The sequence below is a fragment of the Athene cunicularia genome (genome assembly GCF_003259725.1).
Source record: "Athene cunicularia isolate RWA chromosome 1 unlocalized genomic scaffold, athCun1 chr1_part2, whole genome shotgun sequence".
NCBI lineage: Eukaryota > Metazoa > Chordata > Aves > Strigiformes > Strigidae > Athene > Athene cunicularia.
The window spans coordinates 55,648,025-55,656,854 of record NW_020799092.1 but is presented as its reverse complement, the minus strand read 5'-3'; positions in this window follow the sequence as shown (position 1 = coordinate 55,656,854).

Genomic DNA, 8,830 nt, shown 5'->3' with positions numbered 1-8,830 from the left:
GGGCCTCCCTCCCGGCACCTGGGCTGCGGGCCGGCTCTGCGCGCCCTCCCCTCCGGCGCCTCCGCCGCGCTGGTGGCGGCTCCCAGCGGTAAATCAGCCGGTCCCCGCGGCTCCCTCCGCCCCTCCGCCGCGGTCCTGACCTGCCTGTGACTCACCACATCGCAGGAGCCCGGGTGCGCGGCGGGGGGAAGGAGGGAGGGGGCTCCTCCTTCCCTCCCTCCTTCCCTCCCTCTCCCCTCCCTCCGTCCCTCCTTCCCCCCCATTCCTCCCGGCCAAGCTCCCCCAGCCCGGGGGCAGGAGGGAGGGCTGCCCCTCCCCAGACGGGCGAAGCCTCGAGGGGACCGGCCGCGGCCCCCATGGTGGCCCCCCCGGCACCCGGGCGTTTTCGGGCCGAGCGGGTACCGGCGGCTCAGGCACAGCCTCCCTCGGCGCTGCCGGGTGGCCTAAAGCCTTCCCCTGAGAGGGCAGGACTCGGGCACCTCCAGGCTCGTCCCCGGACCCCCTCAGGCTCTGCAGTAGCCATCAAATTCCTCAAATAACCTCAATTCATACAGACAACCAAATAGCTATCTCTCCCTATATGTGCTTCCTACAGGGAACTAAATGGCACGGGTTAGGGTCTCTTCCTCGCAAGGTTTGCAAAGCAGACGGTGTCTTCCATCTTCCAGAGGTTCTGAGAAACCAAGCGATGCCATGTACACTTGTGGAGCTGCTGAGAGACTGCCAAGACTCAACGCCAGGGCCTGCACCAGAAGACCCATCATTTTTGTGGTAATGAGTTTCAGCAGCTACTGATTTAAAACAGATTTTAAGTGAAAGGCTCCGATTTTCAATAGAAGTTATTGGAGACATCTATTTTCTCTTCGCATGCTTCCTTTTTTGGCCCCAGCTCTGCTCCCCTTAATCATACCATTTAAACCGATGAATGTTTTGCATGAGTAAAGTACGAGGAACTGTAAGAAACATTGCCCGGTTTCATGATTAACTATGGGAGAAATGTCAGACCTTACATCAAAACATTCTGAAAGGAAAATTAAATAAAATATTGTATGTATTCGGTTTAGGCCTGGGATGTCACCGTGATGTGTATGTAGACAAAGCTGGACATCAAAACAAAATGCTTTTAAAAAGCAGTTAGCCAGCCTTCCACTAATCTGCATCAGCAGCACTTTCACAATTTGTTTATCTGTCTCCTCTTTCCTATGGGCTTTTTGGCACTGGTGATAAAGACATCTAACCTAGCTATAAACCAATTCTCTGCAAAAACAAATTGTGATCGAGGCAGCATGTAACCTTTTATGTATTTAACTTGTGAAATTCTTACTCTGCAGTATCTTTTAGTGACAATTGATAGCCTGTTTCAACAAGGAAAGGGTAGGAAGGATACAGGTAAGGTTATACTTACTGCCTCCTCATTTCATGCACATTAGCAACACACTAAAAACTACACCAAATGAAAATAAAACCAGTCCCTTCTGTTCCCTGAAAGATAAAATTTTTAAAAACTAACCAGCGACACAGATGTTCTGACTGATCCTATCTCATTTCTTTGAAGTCCCTGGAAATCTGTCCATTTACTTCAATGACCTTTAGTTCAATTAATACTCAGCAGCAGTTAGAAGAGGAGGACTGAGAAGCAGCACTCAGAGTGCCAGCACCTAGAGGGAAAAGCATGGTTACAGTTGGATCATGCTACTCACTGGGCTTTAGTTAGTGATCAGTTAATCAATGTGCATCCATACAGTTACACCAGATTTGAAAGAATCTTCCTTATTAGTTTCAAAGTGATAAAGAAAAAGATTTCAGTTCAGTGTTCATCCTCTTAAGGATATCCCCACAGGTTATCTGTTGTTCTTAGTCTGCTCCTCAGTTCTCCATGCACCTGCCTGGGCTGAACAGCCAGCGCCCGGGCTGTTATCAGTGGGACAGCCTGTGCTATTCTAAAGCTAACAAATGGATTGTCACTAACATAAAAAGGAGAAACAGATGTTTCCTTTCCATTTTGACCATGGTGATGCCATGTTATTTTAGGTTAGCTGTATGAGACAACTACACTGCAGCGGGGCTTTGATAATCCTTGGATACTCCCTTCACTGTGCTTGCGATGATGTGTATGCACCATGAACAGCTTCTGAGAGGAGGCTTGAAGCAGCTTTAAGGTGCAGGAACTGGTAAAAAAGAAACTACACCTTTCTTACTTATCATCCTGTTTTTCTTATAACTTCTCTTCCCTTCTCTCTCCTGTCCAAAAGGAGAGGGTCCTCTGCACTCTGTTAAGGCGTCTGGCATAAGTATGACAATGTGGCACGTTTTAGAAAGTTGACGGCACTGGAAAAAACAATTGAAAACTGTAAAGGAAAGTCTGTCAGGGTGATCTATTTGGCAAGAGAACTGGAACGCACTAGGGAGAGTATTGGCACGTGCTTCCCAGTCCTGACGTGTTTCAAGATAGGGAGCTGATGAGCAAACCCTATCACTTGTCTAAGGATGCAAACAGTTAGAAAAATTAATTGCAATGCTTTGTTTAAGTTGAAATTTCAAATGTCAAGATGAGGAATGAAAACACAGTATGATTTATATTTCTATGCATTGGCAGTAGTGCACCCACAACACACTAAGGAGCCCAGTTTGGTCTTAAGGGGTTTGGTTGTGACTTGTGTTCAGAACCTAAGAAATTCTTGATCATAACTACAGGTAGCAAGGTGGAGTCCAAAGACCAGATTCACCTAGGTACCCAACTGCTACTTAATTTCAATAAGGATATTTAAATATCTCTGTGAATCTGGATCTAACCACCTTTTAAACCTGCATAATTGAAAATTGGTCTACTATGCATTTCTGTAGGACCACACTACACTATATGGCACCATAGCTATATGGTACCTGGTACCATCAGTGGATTTGCTCTTTGTCCTCCGCTGCAGCCCTTCACACCTTTGGGAGCAGGTATAAAATGCAAATGTCATTTTGAGACTCCAGAGACTTCTGACTTAACAGGGCTTACTCACGAGTAAATGATTTCACAAGGAGCAAGACATTGAAAAGGAATTAATTTAATGCTTAAGAATATAGGAGACAAAGATCTCTAGACCTGAGTTTAGCGGTGGCAGGTATCAGGTAGTCTCCTGTCACAGTACCCTGCAATGTGGACTTGCAGTAGCTCAATCTGAGCCTCCCTAGATGGTGATAGACAAAAAGAGGAGCCTTAGATGACTTCACCCAACCCAACTACCTTACAGACCAGTGATCCAAAGGTAAAATATTAGTGTAACAGCCTGCTGGGTAATGTGTAACTACTTCCTGCAGACCCTTGTTTACTGGAAGGCAGCCTGACTGCAAATGCCAGTGGCACATTGGGGAAGGGGTTGTCCCTGTGACTGTTTTGTCCCTTGAAGTCACTCTGACACAATCCATCTTCTGCTTCTGTCTTCCTTGGGTGCAAAAACCACACTGTGAGCAGGGACAGATGGTGTTGGCGGGGGGATTGGGCTCTGGAGAAAGCATGCTCGGGACAGTTCTGCCTCTCTGGAAACCAGGCAAATATCACAATTGCTACTTAGATCTGTAGGCTCTGAAGATTTGATCATCACTGTGCTTTATGGCTATTTATTAATTATCTAGGAATTTATTAACTAAGCCTGTAGATTTTGCAAGCTAAATAAGTACTTTCTATTTGTTTGTAAGAGGATCAACAATAGCATGAGAAGAAATTTCAGCCTGTGGCTGAAGGTTGCAAAAGTCCCTTGCAAAGCCAGAAATAGAAGTCCCCAGTTAGAAATCCTAAACACTGAACTACACTGGGCAGTTCTCCATTCGTATGGAAACAGAGATCATAACCAAAGCTGTTTCTACTCACTGCACTGTAGATCACAGGTGATGTTTTTTCTCTATTTATTGACTGAGGAAAGGGAAGTCCTTTGTTTAACTTGATGGGTTTTTTTCTCCTTATTTGTCTTTCTGGTTGTAAGCAAACACCACAACTGAGTTATTCCAAAATCCAAACGGGGTAAGCATCAACTAACTGGATTGCTTGAGAATGGAGGAAAACAAGGATGGGATTAGTGCATCTGAAGTCTGGATTGCCATGGCTCTGTGTCCCTGTTGTGCCAGCCCCATGCCTCTGTGACCATGGAGGAAGCTGGTACATGAAGTTCAGGAATCACTCCAAAGACCAAAGATTAGTTTACAGACAGATCAGCTCTTCAAATCTATCTGCTATGCAGTAACATGAGTGCTAGTGCCTGCAAAAGAAGGAGGTCAGAGATCGAGGAGGAGGGTGAGCTCGCAGCAGCCAGGATTTATGTTAGTTTAAACTGAGGAGACACCTCACCCTCCAGAAAACAGCAGGGGAACTGGGAGGAGATGGTTTGGATTGCAGCGCTGCTCCCCACCTTAGCCTTGCCTCCCTTCCTAACGGTGTTGAAAAATGTTAAATCCCTGAATGAGTATCTCTGGATGTACAAAACCAAAAAATCATTTCAGGGATGGAAAGCTGAATGGTCTTTATGATTTTATCCTGAAATGGGTACAAGCACAGTAGCCCTTGGTGCACGCACTGAGCTCACACAACAGCAAAGGCTTTGCAGCACATGCTCTAGAGAGCTTCCCTAGCCTGGCTCATTGTGAGCTGCTTCAGGCAAAACACGGTGGCAAAACCCACACCCAATATCATATACAGGCCACTTTGGCACTGTACATTTGTTTCTATAACTGGAAACAAACCTGATGATATTCAAAAGTCATATACTTACAAAGTGAGGAATTTGCTGTGTGCTATACTTGTATGTTCACTGGTCTTGCACAGTTAGTTGTCTTTAAATGGTCTGGTAAGTGTAACTGATTCTTGACATTCTTTTCAGTACACCTTAAATGCATTTCCCCCACTCCCCCTTATTTTGTCTGCAAATATGTTGTATTTGTCTTGTAGTAGAATCACCCTCCCTATATTTCCAGGATTAATTTTGGACTAACTGCTAGAAAGTTTCCAGAAGTCTCTTTTCAGTCCTACTCCTGTCACTCAGGTACAGCCTTTTGTTTCCTTCAGTTTGCTGTGTGTGTTTACAAAGGTCATGGCAGCCAGATCATTGGAAATACAAAATCTGCCTATTTAAAAGCACAGGGACAAATCCTGCCTCTAGCTATGTGTGCACCTGGTGAGCAGGGGAAGGGTGTGACTGTATTAATACACATGTGAGCATGTGTGAACAAAGAGAGTCCTGCTCTCTGCCTCCTTTTGAAGGATATAAGCTTCACTAGAGATAATCGGATGCCTAAAGTTAAGCACATACCTAAGTTTGGTGGTGCCAAGTGCCATGAGCATTTGCAGCCCACTTTCTGCAGTTGTGCTCATCATTATAGGTCATGGCACAGCTCCGCAGTGTGCCATTTGCACAAGTATTACCGTTGGTGAGCTCTTGCAGGTTGAAAGAGGACAGTCACCTTCAGATTTCTCCTTTGACTGAAAGCATCACAGAATGCTATTGCCTAAGGTAATGCTCCTGTAAATGCTGTCTCAGAGGAGTGAAACAGAAATTTGAGGAAAAAAGTCCCTTTATTTTCTGCTTACTTCTTGCATCTATAGCACTTTAGCTGTTATCAGATTAACTCAAAGATTTCCTCAATATTTTTTTAATATGTGAGAGAGAGGAAAGCACTTTAAAACCAGAAATTATCTTTGTAAAACTTCCATAAAATGCCAGGGAATACAGGAAAAAAATAGATCCTATATCGACCTATATTTCCTTGGCATAATGTTGACCAGGTGTGAAATGGAAAGAAAGGAGAGGCATTACAGAATATGTTTGGTAATGAAATTGATTGCGTACACAAATGTTTTCAGACTTGGGAGCTTGCATCTTAGCTCTCTGTAACTACCAAAGTGGAGGTCTTTGGGAAAACCTCGGACTGACATAGTTTACAGTGAGAATTTGCCTGGCACACTTAGTTTTGAAGAGCTGTGTCTAGGTTTAATCGTCATCTTTTCACCACCTCCAGGGGCTTATACACAGAATTGGTTGTTGATTTGGAAAACCTGGTTCTTTACGCACATATAAATATATTAGATTTGTCTTCTACATGGCCATGAAAAAGAAGAACACGGTTCTAAAAGCTTGTAATGGCTTTTTACTTAATGTCATTAAATATGAGCTATTTTCCAGATGTGGTTTAGAATGTGTTACATTTTATGTACAATACCTATTCTGATATATTTTTAAAGATCAAGAAATGTATTCTGTGATCAAGTCAGTTTATTCTAAGTCAAGCTTGGATTTGGTTCATTATCATTAAAGAATCTGCATTTTTAAGTTAACTTTAGAATAATATTGTTGATTCTGTAATGATGTAAGTATATGGTATTTGCCAAAAGCTGTATTTCATAAGGCTGGTTTAGGATTCAGCCCAACTCATAAGAATCTTGATAGGAGATTATTCCTTTCAATAACTTTCATAATTTAATTAGACACATGTGCTGATTATGTTTCTAATTCTATGGAGAATGAAGTCAACGTTAAAATCCCATCATTTTAAATTAGGCAGGAGCACACCCATAATGTGTAGCCAGGAAATATTTGTGCCCTTAACAATACATCTATACTGCTAGCAATATGTTTCTTCACCAAAAAAAAAAAAAAAAAGGATTATTAAAATTTTACCATTTCTATTCCGTTGGGAGCTAGTAGCACTGCTGTGTAACATGCAGAGAGAAGGCAAGTTTAACATACCAGCAAGGACTCAGGTGAATTTAAAGTTTAACTTTGAGTTTGGGAACATTTTCAAATCAAATGAAACAAGGAGTTTCTAGGTAATACTGAGCCAAACCAAAAGCGATTACTTCAGCATTGTAATTTTATGTTTCACTTTATCTGCTGAGAATTTTTTAACAAAGGCAAAATTCAAAGTTAAAATGTGGGTTTTGTAGGAACACTTCCTGATTTTGGTCACTGTCATAGATGTAATTTTATCTCTAAGAAGGAACAAAAGCATCCCACTAAGAACTGGGCAGCAGGAAAGAGGGGACCAGTAGGACAAAATCCACCCAGCTCAGGAGATTTAGCCATATAATGAGCACATCAGACATGAGGAGCTGGAAGGTGATGCTTTTTTCCAAATTAAATCGCGGTACTCGCCCTGCCTACCTGCCCAGCCCGCTTGTGGAGGGCCAGGGAAGGATCAGGTGTCATGTGCTGCTCTTCACCCGGCTCAGTGGTAGCTGTGTGTCTGTGCCAGACCCTCATAGATATGGTGACTGTGTCTGCCCTCAGTTTGGCAGGGGTGTTTTTAATAGCATGCTCATTATACAGAAATATTTTCATTTGACAGACAATTTAAATGATCCTATAAAAGCTGCAATTACCATCAGGACAAATCCAGCTCTGATTGACTCCCACATTAGCTCCCAAAGTTTGACTCCCAACTAAGAGATAAGAAAGAATTTATCTTTTCTTCCTTCTTTCTTACATACACTCTTTCCCCTTATAGCTGTCTCCCATGCTAACATACTGAAGAACATCTCGAACTCCTGATGCCTTAATCCTCTCCAAAAAACACTGCTGAGAAGTGCTATTAGCTTCATTTTACTGATGAGGGACTGAGAAATAGAGAAAACCACTGTCTTGTCCAAGGTAAGACAGGAAGAAAACCTCAGGAGATGCAGAGGGAGGAAAGTAGGTCTAATGTAGAATTATCTTTCTGAAGGTCCAAAAATCCTAAAGGAAACTTTTTTTTGTGTGTGTGTGTCTAAATAGGTCAGGGAGGTAAGCCTCATGTGAAAAATAAAATTAAAAAGACAGCTTTGAAATTGGGACCTTGAGTTATGAAGCTAATTTTGAAAATATTCCTCTTGCCAGTGTTGTGTTGTTAATCTATACATTAGTAATTTATTTGCTTAGCCAGCTGCTTGTGTAACTGCTTGTTTGTGAAATCCAGGGATTTTTGTCTGCAACCATTTCTTGAGAAACAAGGAAGAAATAAGAGTTATTTGGATCATGTGCCTTGAGCATCCTGGACACCAGATGAAGGAGGTCACCTCAGTCACCTTGGTCAAGTCAGTCTGTGAGGTCAGCTGGCCACTTTGAAGCATCCAGGTCACTTTAATCTGTCCTCTCAGACCCCTGAGAAATGAAAGATCAGTTCTATCTGTTCTGCAAAACGGATTCAGAAGTTACACTGAAGACAATGCGGGAAGATTGGCCATTCATTGGTGGTTTTCAATTTCCTCTGAAAGTGCAGGCCTAGACAGAACTTTGACATCTGAAAGTAGTTTTTAATGCTTTTTTTTCAGAGCTAAAATGTGTTGCAAACATTTTGCTGGTATGTTAGTGCTCTTTAATGACAACAATGATGTAATAACTGTTAACATTATCTTAAAAGGTTATGATATGTCTCATTGCACACATCCTATTGGCATTAATCAGGGAAGAGGCCTAATCTCAATCCAAACACGTCAGGGGAGTGGCTGGGGTGGAGGTGTGGCTGGATATAAAAAGGAAAGGCTGCTCCTTTCTAGGAAGGAAAGGAAGGTGTCCAGACCCATCACGAGAAGTGCTCTCTGTGTTAGGGGTGGGTTTGCCTCTCCTTCCAGCCTCTTCACTCACCTGAGCAAGATACAGCTGACTTCGTGTGCCTTCTGAATTGCCCGTGGTAGGGATCTTGTCAGTCTGGTCTCTTTTTATATTAAACAGCAGCACAGAGAAAAACATCTGAGAATGTAATTCAGTGCATGTAAAATGTGAATAGCTTTATTTTTCTTCATATATTACATTTTAGATGCAGGACATCTAATGCTTCCTATCTGGGTTTCAGTTATAGACGAGTAGTCAGACAAGAAGAG